We start from the raw sequence: 17,658 nt of genomic DNA, 5'->3' as shown, positions 1-17,658 counted from the left end.
ACCTGGCTCCTGCCATCGGATCAGCGCGGTGCGCCGGCCGCAGCGCACCAACCATGGCGGCCATTGGAGGGTGAACCAACGGCAAAGGAAGACCTTTCTCTCTGTCTCTCTCTCTCACTGTCCACTCTGCCTGTCAAAAAAATAAAAAATAAATAAATAAAAAATAATAATTAAAAAGAAACAGAATTTTGAGATCTAAATAAGATAACACGTGTTGATGAAGGGCGGGATGGGAGAGGGAGTGGGAGAGGGGAGGGCCACGGGAGGGAGGGAGGTTGGAGGGGAAGCCACAACAATACAAAAGTTGCATTTTATATTCTACTTAAAACTATTGGTTGAACTCTGTAATTAATACACAATTACTCTTAGGTGTTTAATTAATGCTATAACTAGTACTCAAATAGTATTTTACACTTTGTGTTTCTGTGTGGGAGCAAAATGTGGAAATCTTTACTTAATATACACTAAATTGATCTTCTGTATATAAAGATAATTGAAAATTAATCTTGATGTGAAGGGAAGGGGAGAGGGAGTGGGAGAGGGGAGCATTGTGGGTAGGAGGGAATTTACGGGGGTGGGGGGGAGGAAGCTATTGTAATCCATAAGCTGTACTTTGGAAATTTATGCTCATTAAATTAAAAAAAAAAAAAAGATAACACGTGTAAAGTACTTAACATAGTACCTGTTTTATAGTAAGTAAAGAATTCCCATTGTATTGTTATTAGAATTGTTCCTGGGAACTCAGTGACTAATTTTCAAAAGTGAATCTCCCTTTTTTTTCAGGCAGCCGGCAAGATGGCGGATATCCAGACCGAGCGCGCCTACCAGAAGCAGCCGACCATGTTCCAGAACAAGAAGAGGGTCCTGCTGGGGGAGACGGACAAAGAGAAGCTCCCGCGCTACTACAAGAACACTGGGCTGGGCTTCAAGACGCCCAAGGAGGCTATTGAAGGCACCTACATCGATAAGAAATGCCCGTTCACCGGAAACGTCTCCATCCGGGGCAGAATCCTGTCTGGCGTGGTGACCAAGATGAAGATGCAGAGAACCATCGTCATCCGCCGCGACTACCTGCACTACATCCCCAAGTACAACCGCTTTGAGAAGCGCCACAAGAACATGTCCGTGCACCTGTCGCCCTGCTTCCAGGACGTCCAGATCGGCGACATCGTCACGGTGGGCGAGTGCTGGCAGCTCAGCAAGACCATGCGCTTCAACGTGCTCAAGGTCACCAAGGCCGCCGGCACCAAGAAGCAGTTCCAGAAGTTCTGAGGCCCACGCCCACCCGCTCCCCAGACAAATAAAGCGATTTTCCCACTCAAAAAAAAAAAAAAAAAAAGTGAATCTCCTTCATATGTGAATAAAGGAAAGTATTAACAAAGTCCTGATTCATATGATTACATAACCATAAAGGGTTTTTAAAGCAGCCCACATTTTTTGAACTGAGCATTTATAGGAGGTGAATCCATGCAATCCAATATAGTAGTGGAAACCATTGCATCTGTCTACAGGGTTCAGGTGAACAAACACACACACCGGTGTGAAATCGTTTAGAATATGCACCAGAGTGTCTGTAATTAATGTCTCTTGGCAGTAGGTTTGGTGGATTTGACTTTTAACATTAAGTAAAAACTAAAATTGGGGAAAATGGAGTAAGAAAACTGGAAGAATCACGTTCTTATTTTTAATATCTCCTATTACTTCATTATGATGATCAAGGAAGTAGATATTTAGAGCATAATGCTGATGAACTATACACAAGGGAAAAGGCACTTAGGTGAAAACAAAAATGAGCCATAATCTTGCTGTAAAAGGATTAATACATCCTCTTCCAAATCCTTCTAGACCTTTATATATGACTATGCAGCAATATTTATGATAATACCTAATAATGCCAGCTACCCAGCAGATTTTTTAATGAGTTAGAGGTTATCATGGATTCATAATGTACACAGAATTTTTTACTAACTTATATCTTGGCAACTTTTTCCTATATCTTTAAATATTTACATAAATAATACTAATAATTGCTTAATATCTCAAAATAAGAATGCATAATTTTTTATATAACCAATTTTGGAAACATTAGATTCCTTCCTTTAAAATACATAAATAATGCTTTCATGCCTCAGTTAAAATTGATGTGTCTACAGCATATGTATGTATTTTAAGAGTGGAAAGACAGAGGTGGAACCATTCTTTCTAAATAAATATTTGCAATGTGTAAATTCAAGATTCATATGCCGACTTGAAATGTGGTCCTACAGAAAGGATTCCCAGAGAACAACACATCTGGCACATAATTTTTCACTTTTGCCACAATCCCAGACTAGCAGGTACACCTGTTTGCAGTCTAACCTCCCCTCTCCAGTACTGAAGGAGTTGGATGTTCTTACAGGCAATGCAATAAATCTTTAGGAAAGATACCCATAAAGTCTCATTCAAGATACTTAGTGTGGGAGACTGGCAGAAACAGAAAATCCCAACTATAATATCACTGAGCCATTTGAGAAATAGGCAATCAAGTCTTGATTAATGAGCATTTCCCACATCATTTATGCCCAATGTCACTGCAGCTTACTTGTGAAAACTCTTACATCATCCCAGAAGAAATACCATTTTCTCTGGTTCTGAAATCTGTTCCCTCCGATGTCCAATACTGTTTCCTATGCTGCACCAAGAACAGTCAGGTACACATAAAAAAGTAAAAGAATTATCAGATTTAAGCAAGACAAAGAGAAAACAAATAGCTCTGAAACACAGAGGATGATTTTTAAATTGCAGCCCGAGGCTATCTTCAGTTTCCTTAAAGGTTCTCTTCTGTATCTCTGAGCCCCAGATAATTTCATGTTTCTTCCTTACAACTCAGGAGTAGCATCAGTATGAGTTAGCCAAGCAGAAAGTGGAAAATGTGTATCTTTAAGGTCAAGCTCAAATGCACTTTTTTTTTTTTTTTTTTTTTTGACAGGCAGAGTGGACAGTGAGAGAGAGAGACAGAGAGAAAGGTCTTCCTTTGCCATTGGTTCACCCTCCAATGGCTGCCGCAGCCGGCGCGCTGCGGCCGGCGCACCGCGCTGATCCGATGGCAGGAGCCAGGAGCCAGGAGCCAGGTGCTTTTCCTGGTCTCCCATGGGGTGCAGGGCCCAAGCACCTGGGCCATCCTCCACTGCACTCCCTGGCCACAGCAGAGAGCTGGCCTGGAAGAGGGGCAACCAGGACAGAATCCGGCGCCCCGACCGGGACTAGAACCCGGTGTGCCGGCGCCGCTAGGCAGAGGATTAGCCTAGTGAGCCGCGGCGCCAGCCTTCAAATGCACTTCTTCACAATTGTGTTTCTCAATCCTTTTTTCATTATCATCATGCTAAGAAGCCCTTTTTGAAAATTTTTTCCTAATTGTTGCCCTCTGGTGAGTTTGCAGTCCTTCAGATATACTGTATATTATACACATTGGATATCTATAAACTTAAAAATCTTACCCAGGGGCCGGTGCCGCGGCTCACTAGGCTAATCCCCCGCCTGTGGTGCCGGTACTCCAGGTTCTAGTCCCGACTGGGGCGCCAGTTCTGTCCCGGTTGCTCCTCTTCCAGTCCAGCTCTCTGCTGTGGCCCAGGTCCTTGGGCCCTGCACCCACATGGGAGACCAGGAGGAAGCACCTGGTTCCTGGCTTCAGATCAGCGCAGCACACTAGCCGTAGTGGCCATTTTGGGGGTGAACCAACAGAAGGAAGACCTTTCTCTTCGTCTGTCTCTCTCACTGTCTAACTCTGTCAAAAAAATATTAATTAATTTAAAAAAATCGTACTCAGGGGCCAGTGTTGTGGGTTAACAGTGGGTTAAGCTGCCACCTGCAATGCCAGCATCCTACATCAGAGTGCCAGTTTGAGTCCTGACAGCTCTGCTTCTGCTCCAGCTCTGTGCTAATGTGCCTGGGAGAGCAGCAGCAGATGGCCCAAGTACGTAGGCCTCTGCAACCCATGTGGGAGACCTGAATGGAGTTCCAGACTCCTGGCTTCAGCCTGGCCCAGCCCTGGCCATTGGGGCCATTTGGGGAGTGAACCAACAGATGGGAGATCTCTTTCTTTCTGTCTTTTCATCTCTTTCCCACAATGCTTTTCAAATAAGTAAAATAAATCCTTAAAAAATACTCTTCTAAAATAAAAGCACAACTTTTTTGAGTGTATTAAATATTCAAGTTGGTATTAATAAACACTTCTTGAATCATTCTTGATGCAAATATATAGCATTCCCAAGACAGTCTCTTTACAATTTCTTATTTATATAAGGTGAACATATTTAATGTATTTCATATGTACAGATTTAGGAGTATAGTGCTACTTCCCATCCTACTCCCCTACCTCCCTCTCTCCAACCCTCCTTCCTCCTTCCTTTCTTTTTCTTTCTTATAATTTTTACAATGACATACTTTCAGTGTACTTTATAATCATAAGCTTAACCTTCCACTAAGTAAAGAATTCAACAAGTAGTAAGAAAAAAAATGTTCCTCAACAGTAGAGACAAGGGCTGTAAACAATAATCAAATCTCAAAATGTCAATTTCACTCATATACGTAACATTTTTATACACAATTAGTTAATACAGATCAGTAAAAACATATGATATTTGTCTTTTGGGGACTGGTTTATTTCACTAAGTGCAATGGTTTCCAGTTGCATCTCTTTTGTTGCAAAAGATAGGATTTCATTTTTATGGGTGAGTAGTATTGCACATTTCTATTTTTTAAAGATATAATTTATTATTAATTTAAGAGGTAGAGTTAGAGAGAGAGGGAGATACAGAGAAAAAGGCCTTCCATCCACAAGTTCACTTCCCAAATGGCTGCAACAGCCAGAGCTGGGCCATTATGAAGCTAAGAGCCTGGAGCCAGGAGTTTCTTCCAGGTTCACCACACAGGTGCAGGGGCCCAGGCACTTGAGCCATACTCTACTGCTTTCCCAGGATGTAACAGAGAGCTGGATCAGAAGGGGAAAATCCAGGATTTGAACTGGCGCCCATATGGGATGCGGTGTCACAGGCAGTGGTTTTACCTGCTACATCACAGCGCCAGCCCCATATACCACATTGCTTTATTCAGTCATGAGTTGATGGAAATCTGGATTGATTCCATATCTTAGTTATTGTGAATTGAGCTGCAATAAATGCAAAAACATGGGGGTACAGATAAGTCTTTCATATTCTGATTTCAGTTCATTTCAATAAATTCCCTGTAGTGGGATGACTGGGTCATATAGTAAATCTGTCTTCATCTTTCTGAGGAATCTCCATACTGTCTTCCACAATAGCTGTACTAGTTTACATTCCCATCAACAGTGGATTAGGGTATCTTTTTCCCCACATCCTCACCAGCATTTATTGCTTGTTGATTGCTGTATAACAGCCATTCTAATTGGGGTGAGGTGGAACCTCATTGTGGCTTTGATTTGCATTTCCCTGATGGCTAGTGATCCTGAGCATTTTTTCATGTGCCTGTTGGCCATTTGGATTTCCTCTTGAAAAATGCCTGTTCGAGTCCTTGACCATTTCTTAACTGAATTATTTGTTTTGTTGTTGTTGATTTTCTTGAGCTCTTTATAAGTTCTGGATATTATCAGTTGACTAGGTTGTCAATAATTTCTCCCATTCTATAAGTTACCTCTTCATTTTGCTGGTTCCTTTGCAGTACAGAAGCTTCTTAACTTGGTATAACCACATTTGTCTGTTTTTTCATTCATTTTCTGTGCTTCTTAGGTCTTTTCCAAGAAATCTTTGCCTAAGCCAATGTCTTGCAGAATTTTCCCAATGTTCTTCTCTAGTAATTTGATGGTATTAGGTTGTATATTTATATCCTTGATCCTTTTTAAATTGATTTTTGTATAAGGTGGAAGATAGAGGTCTTGTTTCACACTTTTTTGTTGTTTTTTTTTAAAGATTTTTATTTATTTATTTGACAGGTAGTTACAGACAGTGAGAGAGAGAGACAAAGAGAAAGGTCTTCCTTCCGTTGGTTCACTCCCCAAATGGCCACTATGGCCGGCAGCGTGCTGATCTGAAGCCAGGATCCAGGAGCTTCTTGCCTGGTCTCCCACGTAGGTGTAGAGACCCAAGCACTTGCGCCATCCTCCACTGCCTTCCCAGGCCACAGCAGAGAGCTGGACTGGAAGAGGAGCAGCCGGGACTAGAACCCAGCGCCCATGTGGGATGCGGGCGCTGCAGACGGAGGATTAACCTAGTACGCCACTGTGCTGGCCCCTTGTTTCATACTTCTGCACATGGATATCCAATTTTCCCAGCACCATTTGTTGAAGAGACTGTCCTTTCTCCAGGGAAAGTACACCTTTTAAAAAAAAAGTTACTGGGGCTGGCATTGTGTTATAATGGATTAAGCCACTACCTGCAATGCCAGCATCCCATATGAGCTCCACTTTGAGTCCCAGCTCCACTTCCAATCCAGCTATCTGCTAATGCAGCAAATGACCCAAGTGTTTGGGACCCTGCATCCATGTGGAAGATCTGGAAGAAGCTCTCGGCTCTTGGCCTAGCCCAACCCTGGACATTGTGGCCATTTGGGGAGTACGTAGAGATGGAAGGTTCCCTCCCTCTCTTCTCTCTCTCTCTCTCTCTCTCTCTCTCCTTTTCTCTCTGTAACTCTGCTTTTCAAAGAAATAAAATAAATCATTTTTTAAAAAAAAAAAGTTACTGAACCAACAGGTTCTTGATTGGTGCATGTGGTCAATGAAACACTCAAACAAAAGGAATCTCACATTAAGAAAGGTTTATTGAGGCTGGCGCACGGTACAACTGGCCAATTCAGAGGACTGAGCCCTGACTGCTCCACTTCTGATTCAACTCTTTGCTGATATACCTGGGAAAGCATCAGAAGATGGCCCAAAGATATGGAACCCTGCCACCATATGGGAAACCTGGAGGAAGTTCTAGGCTCCTGGAACCGGTCTGGCCCAGCCCGTCTTTGAGGCCATTTGGGGAGTAAACTCTATGTCACTCTGCCTGTCAAATAAACAATTTTTTCAAAAGAAAAAAAGATACATTGGGAGCATGCAGACAAGGAGTACACTAGGAAGAGTTCCCAAATCGGGTTTAGAAGGAATCAACACAATAAAGACAATTTGTGACAACCCATGGTCAGCATCCTATTGAAATGGGAAAAGCTGGAAGCATTTCCACTATGATCTGGAACCAGACAAGAATGTTCACTCTCACCATTGCTATGCAATATAATCCTGGAAGTTTTAGCTAGAGCCATTAGGTAAGAAAAAGAAATTAAAGGAATACAAATTCGGAAGGAGCAATTCAAACTATCCCTACATGCAGATGACGTGATTCTATATATAGGGGACCCAAAAGACTCCACTGAGAGACTATTGGAACTCATAAAAGAGTTTGGTTAAGTGGCAGGATATAAAATTAACACACAAAAATCAATAGCCTTTGTATACACAGACAATGCATGACTAAAAAGGAATGTCTATGATCAGTCCTATTCACAACAGCTACCAAAAATATTCAATACCTTAGAATAAATGTAACCAAGGACATAAAATATCTCTATGATAAAATTACAAACTATTGAAGAAAGAAATAGAAGAAAACACAAAAAATACAAAAATCTTCCATGTTCATGGATTAGAAAAACAAAAATTATCAAGATGCCCATACTATTGAAAACAATTTACAGATTGGATATGATACCAATCAAAATATCAAGGACATTCTTCTCAGATACAGAAGAAACAATGGTGAAATTCATATGGAAACACAGGAGGCCCCAAATAGCTAAAGCAATCTTATACAACAAAAACAAAGCCAGAGGCATCACAATTCCAGATTTAAAGACATACTACAGGGCAGTTATAATCAAAACAGCCTGGGACTGGTGCAAAAACAGATGGCTAGATCAATGGAACAGAATAGAAATTCCAAAAATCAATCCACACATCTATAACCAACTTATCTTTGAAAAAGGAGCAAAACTCAACCCCTGGAGCAAGGACAGTCTCTTCAACAAATGGTGCTGGGAAAACTGGATCTCCACATGCAGAAGTATGAAGCAAGACCCCTACCTTACCCCTTACACAAAAAAAAACACTCAAAATTGATTACAGACCTAAATCTATGACCTGATACAATCAAATTATTAGAGAACACTGGGAAAATCCTGTAAGACTTTGGTATAGGCAAAGAGTTCTTTAAAAATACCACAGAAGTACAGACCATGAAAGCCAAAATTGACAAATAGGCATAAAAATTGCATTAAAAAATTACATAAAATTGAGAAGCTTCTGCACTGTAAAAGAAACAGTCAGCAAAGGGAAAAGGCAATTATTTGCAAACCATGCAACTAATAAAGGATTAATACCCAGAACTTATAAAGAGCTCAAGAAATTCAACAACTAAAAAGCAAACAACCCAGGGAAGAAATTGGGCAAAGGACTTAAATAGGCATTTTTCAAAAGAGGAAATCCAAATGGCCAACAGACATGTGAAAAAATGCTCAGGATCACTAGCCATCAGGGAATTGCAAATTAAAACCACAATGAGGTTTTACCTCATCCCTCTTAGAATGGTTTTCATATAGAAATCAACAAACAACAAATGCTGGTGAGGATGTGGGGAAAAGGTACCCTAATGCACTGTTGGTAGGAATGTAAACTGGTACAGCCACTGTGAAAGAAAGTATGGAGAGACCTCAGAAATATGAATATAGACCTACCATATGACCCAGCCATCCCACTCTTGGGAATTTACCCAAAGGAAATTAAATCAACATATGAAAGAGTTATCTGTACCCCCATGTTTATTGTACCTCAATTAGTAATAGCTAAGACATGGAATCAACTGAGATGCCTATCAGCTGAAGACTGAATAAAGAAATTATAGTATATGTGCACCATGGAATACCACACAGTGTCAAAAAAATTGAAATCCTGTCATTTGCAACAAAATGGGTGCAAGTGGAAAACATTATACTTAGTGAAATAAGCCAGTCCCAAAATGATTGCTATCCTAAGTTCTCCCTGATCTATGGTAACTACTAGATTACCTAATAGTCAATCTATAGAAGTGAAATTGACACTTTGAAATACAATGACTTTGAACAGCCCTTGTCTTGAATGTTGAAGAACAGTGTTTTTTAATACTATTTGTTGAACTCTGTACTTACTGTAAGATTAATCTTATGTGTATAAAGTTAATTGAAAATAGATCTTAGTAAAAAATAAGAATGGGAATAGGAGAGGGAGGAGGAAGAAGGGTGGGAGAGCAGACTGGAGGGAGGGCAGGATGGGAAGAATCACTATGTTCCTAAATTTATACTTAAGAAATGCATGAAGTTTGTATACCTTAAATGAAAGATTTCTGGGGGAAAAAACTATGGGATGCTTTCCTCGATATTACATGTCACAGATTGAGTCCCCCCCCCCCAAAAAAAAATACTCTGACATGGAGGGGTGTGCAGGCAACTCATTGGATAATGTACCCTTGATCAACATCTATCAGAGAAAAAGAGGAAGGGGTGTGAGGAAGGGGAACTGGACTTCAACACAGTTACAACAAGGTTTTCAGCTGATTCCCACAGGGAGTGGTGAGAGCATGAGACAATGCCTTCAACTAAGAGCAGTTTCCAGTGACTCAGCTGAGAGCTGTTACGTGCCAACAGTCCCAACAGCTGGAAGAATGAACGTGTCAGTCCTAAAAGAGAGAAGGGCAGGGCTGGGAGGTGGAGCACAACATCCACTTCAGTCTACCCTTGGTCTGATTGGATTCACTTTTTCTGTGTAATAAAATCTGGGAGCAACTCCTTCAAGATTCTTATTGACCTCTTTTCTTAGTGTAAGAGTCAAACTCATACAGTTCCCAAGTCCTTTATCCCTAGGACTATTTTCTTACTAATATATTGGCTTTATTTGGAATGGGGCCTGCATATCTCTTATGTTGAAAAGTCTCATTTGTTTTTATAAGAAGATCAATAGAGAATAAATGATAGGGTGGGAATTTGGTCTAGCAGTAAAGATGCCAGCTACACCCATATCCTGTATCAGAGTAACTGGGCTTAAGTCCAGGTTCCACCCCCAAATCTAGCTTTCTGCTAATGGAGACCTTGGGAAGCATCAGATGATGGCACAAATGGTTAGGCCTTTGCCAATCACAAGGGAGATTTGGATTGAATTCCTATGACTCAGTTGCAGCCTAGCCCAGCCATTGCAGATGTTTGGGGAGTGAACAAGCAACCAGCAGATGGGACTCTTCTCTTCTCTTCTCTTCTCTTCTCTTCTCTTCTCTTCTCTTCTCTTCTCTTCTCTTCTCTTCTCTTTTCTCTCTCTCTCCCCTCTCCCTATTTCAAGTTAAAAAGAAATAGAAACTATATTAGAATGAGATGAGACTATATTATAATTAGAAAGAGAGGAAAACATTGGATGCACAGAAAATGCACTCACTTTCAAGTTTTGTGCAGCTGAATAAAGATGAGGCATGAGTCATGGAAGAACATCAAGAAGGTCAACAGTGAAAGGCAAGGGAAGGTGGCCTCTGTGCAGGTTGAGGACTGGAGTGGTAGAGAAACCAATGGACTTAAAGGAGTCTGAACTACAGAAATGTAAAGGGAATGTGTATGTGTGTGAAGTCTGGTCATCCATTATGAGAGCTATGATATCAAAGTACTAGGTATGAGCACATCTTATATCTGAAATCCAGACTGACACAAGGACATGATACCTAGCATATAATAAATACTCAAAACATGTTACTTCTATTCTCCTTATTCTGAGTATCGTGTTGATTCTTACAATTTTATCTGGAATTGGAATGTGGATGAGGCAATCTCCTTCCAATCTCACAACTCAGATAAAAAAAAAAAACTAATACTAATGTTCCTATAGCTAAGCCAACTCGGAAAGCTTCCTTCTCAAGTACTAACCACAGGCTTTGGGTTTTCCAGGTTCTGTAGCTGGCGAAAACTTCAGGTTATCCCCATTAATGAAGGCGTATGCACACCTGATATAACCACACACTGAGAGTACAGTTGTGAGTAAGACAAACCAGGGTCCTGCTCTGAAGGGTTTAACCTCTAACAATAGACAAAATCTCTAAGTATGAAATAAATGTTAAGCTTATTGTAGACAAACATCAAGTCATGAAGGTTATGAGGAGGAAAAAGTCATGGAATTTCACAGATACTATCTGAGCAGGGATTGTATCTCGTATACTACAGCAAGGAAGGGTCTGTGAGAAGGTGGTATGAGGGCCAAGAACCTATGATGAGTACCCAACTTTGTGAAGATTTTGGGATGTTCCTTCAAGGCTGAGGGATCAATGAGCACAAAAGCCTTAAGGTAAGAATGAATTTGGCATACAAAAGGAACTACAGCATCGTGACCTTGGTGTAGCAGGCTGGAAGGGAGGTCAGGCCAGGGCAAAGGCCAGATTCCAAGCATTTATAGAGCTTGGGGGCATCTATATTCACCCATGGGCAATGAGAAGCCACAGAGGAGTTTTAAGCAAGGGGCTGGCCTAATCTGAAAATAACATTCAATTCCAGGCTTGGGAAAAAAACCTAAATGATCCCTTAGCCCTAAACATTTAATTTTAGGGGTGATCAGTTAGAAAGAGAAAAGAGGAGGAGGCCTTGCCCAGAGTCACCCATGAGGCTGGGAGAAGTATCAGATCAAGGACAACCTCTGTCTCTTGACCTCTAGTTTCTCCACAGCTGCCTGTCACCACCCAAGTCCTTAATACTGGTTACTGGTGACAGAGGAATGAGCCCCACTGCATTCTAAGATGTCAACTAGCCTGTCTATTCCAGGACTTCTTTTTCTTCTCAGTCCTGTGCTCCTAAAAACACCAGGGTCTGTGCCTAAGATATTTCCTAAGACACTAGGGCTGGAGGTGCTACAGGGTTCTCTGCAGAAATGGGCAAAATGTGGCCCAGCGCTGTGGCATAGTGGGCTAAGCCCCTGCCTACAGCACCAGCATCCCATATGGATAGTTCTAGTCCTGGCTGCTGCTCTTCCAATCCAGCTTTCTCCTATGGGCTGGGAAAGCAGTGGAAGACGGCTCAAGTGCTCAGGCCCCTGCACTCAACATAGGAGGCTGGAGGAAGCTTCTGGCTGCTGGCTTTGGATAGGCTCAGCTCCAGCCATTGCAACCAACTGTGGAGTGAACCAGCAGATGGAAGACCTTTCTCTGTCTCTCCCTCTCTCTATCTGTAACTCTACCTCTCAGATAAAAAATTAATGATCAAAATATTCCATTCTGAATTCCACACATTTCCTCTCTTGGGTTCTGAATGAAGGTGTTCAAGGCCAGAGTTTCATGGAGGCCCTGTTACAGCATCTCCTTCCTAATCTCCCATAACCCCCTCTTTCCAAGCACCAAAACCAGAACAAAAGATTGACTAGGAGTAGGACAGGACTTTGTTTCTCTTCCCAGTCCACAAATACTCTTTGTCAATAATAATAAAAACAATAAACAAGAAGCCACGCATTTCAATTCAACCAATTCTGTCCCACTCTGATCCCAGCCAGGCCCCATGTTATATAACAGCCAAGAGAAGCCATGACTCCTCCCCAAAGCCTTCCTTACTGAGGCTTTACCAAGTGAAAATTTACTTTTGGGGACAGTGTCACCCTTGCAAAGGGCAGCCCTGTATTTCTCTGTGACTTGAGTGCTGTCAGCACTGCCCAGAGCATGCTGGGAGAAAGGATTTACCATTTAAACACTTCTCGATAATTCATGGGCCTCAGCACAGATGCATGCTCGTGGAGGAAATAATCAATCACTAGGAAAGACCTCCCTCCCATTCAGATGAGCCCTGGGCCTCCTGCTAGCCCATTCTACTAAACTGGAGGACAGCCTGCCCTGATTATTGGTTTTCAGGACACAGATGGGAATTTTGTCATTCCCTCAAGTTTAAGGCCTAATACAAACTGGGGTTTGGAAAAATAGGTTCATATAGGGAAAATAGGAGAGGAGGAGAGATGTTTCCTTCATCAGGTCAGTCTTAAGGGAGAAGCTTCCAAGTAGCCCTGCAGGCAATGAGAAATCACGTGTGAATCTGTGAGCCTTGTATCTGAGCCAGACTGAAGCTTCCTAGTTAAGCTGGTGATGCGGACATACACTGAGCAGTGATTAGCTAATCCGCTAGCAGAGTAAGAGGAAAGTGCAGCAGAGAGACTGGAGGGAAAGCAGGAGATTAAGTAGAGGCCAGAAGCAACCAGAGAAAAAGAAAATCACTATTCATGAATCTGACAACCAAAGGGAGAGAGAAGTTGAAACCTAGAATTGCGTGTGTCTCCATCGCTCGAAGTCCAGCTACTTCGGTCGGAAGCTAAGGTCATTCTCCTTTGCAATGCTCAGGAGCTCTAAGAGATACCCGTTTCCTGTCTCCATAGGCTACAGAGATCAGAAGGTCCTCACATTCCCTGTCACGTGTGTCACACTGACCTGAGATCCGTGTTCTGATAGAGGCAGCTCTGGGTCTGCTGCTTCCTGTGAGCTCCTTGCCTTCCGGAGCAGAGGAAGGCTTTGGCCTGTCAGAGCAGCTGGGACATAGTTTCCCTCCCTGTTCTACTTAGGCATTGGTGTAAGAGCCTCTGTGGAAAGGAAAAGCGACCCCGCCCCTAGGACTTTTGTTCATTTCATTCAGGGCTCTCACAAGAGAAAATACTCACGCCTCCCCGGTAAAACCCGCTGACGCAGATCTCATTTACACCACAGATACCAGTGGAATTTGACATTTTAGTTGGGCTCAAACTCTAAAATTTATTTGCAAAAATAAATTGTTAGAGAGGAATTTTAGTTACTAACCAGTCTTTCAAGTAGGCTGGTCTCCCATGAAATCACCCCTGACGCGGCCTTTGAGACCCTCAAGGACCTGACCTCTGTCCGGATCTCTGATATTCTAGCACTCATCTCCTCCCTTGGGCACAGGGCCTTTGCACATGCTCTTCTTTCCAGCTGGAAATTTCTGCAGCGCTGCCCACAGTTAATAGTGCCGCTTAGTCTAGTGGTCTCAGCCTCCCTGCCTCACAGATGAGGTCAGGCCTCCTAAGTAGAGGTTTCCCAGACTGCACATTACTCCTCCAAGCATGTAGGATTTGGTCCTACTGTATCTTAAAGGTTCCAGGTCAGAGCAAGCTTCACAGTTTCCAACTAGCTAAAGAGGACCAACGTGGCTGGGAATAGTGGGAAGGAAGAATAAGTAGATCAGAGAAGTGAAGATATCAGGTGAGTCAGGCCATGAAAGTTACAGTCAAGTTTTTATTTGAGAGCAATCAAAAAAAAATGGAGGATTTTGGGTGGTAGAGAGACATGATTTGTATTGATTTCTATTGTAAATGATTACTATATCTGCTGTGTGGAAATGGATCAAGGCATGGGGCAATTTTACAGACAGTTGGAAGGCTATTATTGCACTAGGTGTATTTAGTGGGGCTCTACTGTGCTTATTTAGTAGAAGTGCAGAAAAATCAATGGATTCCATGTATTCTCAGGAAGAAGACACCACACAATATACCAATAGACTAAATGTGGTGTGTGAGGGGAAGAGTACTAGGTTTTGGCTTGACTAAGTAAATGCAACATTTATTGACACAAGGAAGATTAAAGGGAGCAACAAAGAAGGAAAAGGCAATGTTCCTTTGGTAAGCTCAATTTGTCTTTTAGGTAACCAAGTGGAAATATCAAGAAAGCAGGCGGAATTTCTAGTAAAGGTCAGAGCTGGAAAAAATATTGGGCAATTATTGACCCATAGATGGGTTTACCAGAGTTGGCATTGCTGCTTGTGTGAAGTGGAGGGAGAGGCCGCCATCAATGATGCTTGCAAGAGAGTAGACATAAAGGACCACGTGACCTAACTGAAGGACAAGAGGGGAAAGGACCTTGGAGCACCGTGAACAGGAGAAAAGCTAAAGGGTGGAGAATTGAAAGTCGTGATGAGGTTGTGCAGTTGCTAATGTGGGAGATCTAGAGTGGATAGGATAGAAGGACAGGAGGTGGTGGTGAAAAAGACTATAAGGAGGCGAAGACCACTGCAGAGCCACCTAGGTAGGCTTGCTGGCACATTCTGAATCCCTGCCATTTACTGTGCTGCTGCAAAATGGCTTCTCTCCTTTTATTCTTCTGATCCATCCTCGAGCGGTGTCACTGACACCATCACTTTGAATCAGCTTGAAGTGTCTGTGGGCTTCCCATATATCGCCTGTTGAATGGGGATTAAAGCTGCTCCAAAATAATCTGTGAAACCTTCCTTCCAGCTTGCCGTTGCACTGCTTGATTTCTGGATGGAGTTAGTTGAATCTGCCTGGCTCTCCTACTCGACACTATAGTCTAGGTTCTCGGCACTACTACCTGTGCAAGATCATGCCCCCTGCTGTGGATTCTCTTGGGTGATAATTATGATTTCAGCCAGCTTCTTAGAACTAAACCACTGGCCAACATGGCAACCCAGCTGGCTCGGCTGCTTGTCCAGGAGGGAGAGGATTAGGAACCACTCAGGACTTCCTTTGCGATCCCCTCCATGGAATGCCTTCTCCTGCAGACACAGCTCCGCACTCACCAGCTCCTCTTCCCATTTTCTCTCTGCCCATGACAAATATGTTCTCAAGAGCTTTCACATGTTCTGCCTGGTATATTTTAATTGTTTATAGAAATGGCATTACATATTCGTTACTCTACTTTCTTCTTTTCAATATCTTTTTATGGAATTAGAACTCAATATTTTTGTTCCTCATTTTTATATGAAATTTGGTTACCTTCCTCCCTAACTATACAACCCTAGAGCTCCCTCTTCTGCTGTTTCTGCAAAGTGCTCATAGTGTATCATCATTTTCTGGAAAAATTTTCTAGCTCTGGTCTACTCCCATAGCATCATGTGGACTTTGTTTCTGCTTTGTCTCTGTTGACCCCAGGTTGCCCACTTCGGATCTTAGTGCTGGCAGTTCTTACCCATTGTGAGGTTTTGTCCGGTAAATTATGATCATTTTTGGGACCCAGAGAGACTCCCAAACCCCTTCAGATCTGACCATCATTGTACATTTTAGCGAAGTCTGTAAAATTCTTCCCAGTCTAGCAATTGTTCTCCGAGGCTCAGCCCTCTGAGGTTTCTGGTGAACACCTGCCTGCTTATCTGGGGCACTGGGACACGCATTTGATGGCCCATTGCTTTGCTTCACTTTCTCTAGCACAGCTATTGACACAGTTCAGGTCTTGAAGCATTGCTGGTTTCCCCCTGTCTACTCATATTTAGCATTCATGAGAAATCCTACCATTTAGTTTTGTTGTAAATGTTGACCACGGACTGTGGGAGGCTCTTGTACCTAATTGTACCATTTAGTTTTTTCAGGGCATAAAATATATTTCATGTGGGCATAAACACTTGGAGAAAAGTTATGGCACCACTGCCATTTTCCCAGACCCTTTTGGGTTATCTGTTTAAGCCATTTAACAACACTCTGGGGTACTTACCGCTATTATTCCCATTACACAGATGAGGAAACTAAGGCTAGAATTTTAAGCAAATTCCCAAGATCAACATTTTAAGTGGTTGAATTCAGATACAAATCCAGTCATTTTGCCACTAAGCACAGACTACTCACCACTCTGCAAGGCTGTATCCACCTGTCATTAAGCTATCTAAGGAACGAATAGAAATTGAACAAATGAAGAATAGGAAGAAACTTGTTCTAGGTGGACAGAATAGGACAAAGACCCTGGGACTTCCATGCTTCAGAGGACTAGAAAGAAGCCAGTGAGGGTGGAGACTTGTGAGACATGGGAGGAAATCATGAAAAGGAAGCCAAAGCAGACTGTTCAGGACACCGCGCACCATGGGACAATTTTGGATTTTATCCCCTATGCAAAACAAAGCCACCGAAATAACCATAATGCTCATTCAACATTCCAAGAAAGCTTGGAGGAGGACCCTTTATTCCACTTAGAAAATGGGGTATCACAGAAACTTGAGAATAATTTGGAGACAGCAAGGCTGGGTGCATGGCATGGTATAGAGCATTCATGGTCCTTGGGGAGAGAACCAAGACATGGGAGGGTTTGAGAACTTGGCCATTGGGTGCCAGATTGACAAGGACCTGGGCAGTCTTTATCCAGGGGCCCCTGAGAGCAGGAGCCTTTCTCCATGGTCGCTGCTACTCGGAGAAAAGTGGGAACAGAGCTGTGAGGCACAAACAAACCCAAAAAGAGCCAGTACTTTAGACTGAGCAGAGCTGCACAGTTCTCTAAGCAGCTGTAGCCCCTTTTACAATTTTCAGAACTCTGCCTCAGAAGGTCAACCACCTGCACCTGTCAAGATATTTCAAGCAGTAATGACTCCCCTTTCTTGCTATTCTTATTAGTTGCCTTTTGCTGTAGTTACCGAGGCCTTGTGAGCTGGTTTTGTGGTGAGTATAATGTAATAGTTGGCAATTTTCCCATTTCCATTCAAACTTCAGCAAAAATACCAAGAAAAATGGGGGGAAGATGATGCCTAGAACTTGGGTATTGTTTTTCTACATCACACAGAGTACACTTGCTTACATACTGTGGAATTGTCTTTCTGGAATTTCATGGATTCAATAAATATATAAAGCAGTACAACCTTTCCACACTTGGCTGACCATTTAACTCCTAGAATACTCTAAGTTTCCATTTAAAA

General features: G+C 42.4%; 1 long non-coding RNA gene and 1 pseudogene across 3 annotated transcripts in view; one reads left to right on the top strand and one right to left on the bottom strand.

The window, feature by feature from the left end:
- LOC149121927 (uncharacterized) overlaps positions 1-17,658 on the bottom strand; it is a 106,212-nt gene that overhangs the window by 30,358 nt on the left and 58,196 nt on the right. The window lies entirely within an intron of this gene.
- Positions 778-1,309, top strand: LOC100352531 (small ribosomal subunit protein uS17 pseudogene; annotated as a pseudogene).

This window comes from Oryctolagus cuniculus, chromosome 15 (genome assembly GCF_051225735.1).
Source record: "Oryctolagus cuniculus isolate XC-2025 breed Fujian yellow rabbit chromosome 15, ASM5122573v1, whole genome shotgun sequence".
Classification (NCBI taxonomy): domain Eukaryota; kingdom Metazoa; phylum Chordata; class Mammalia; order Lagomorpha; family Leporidae; genus Oryctolagus; species Oryctolagus cuniculus.
Note: the sequence above shows the minus strand (reverse complement) of the source record. Positions and strands in the feature narration are given on the sequence as shown.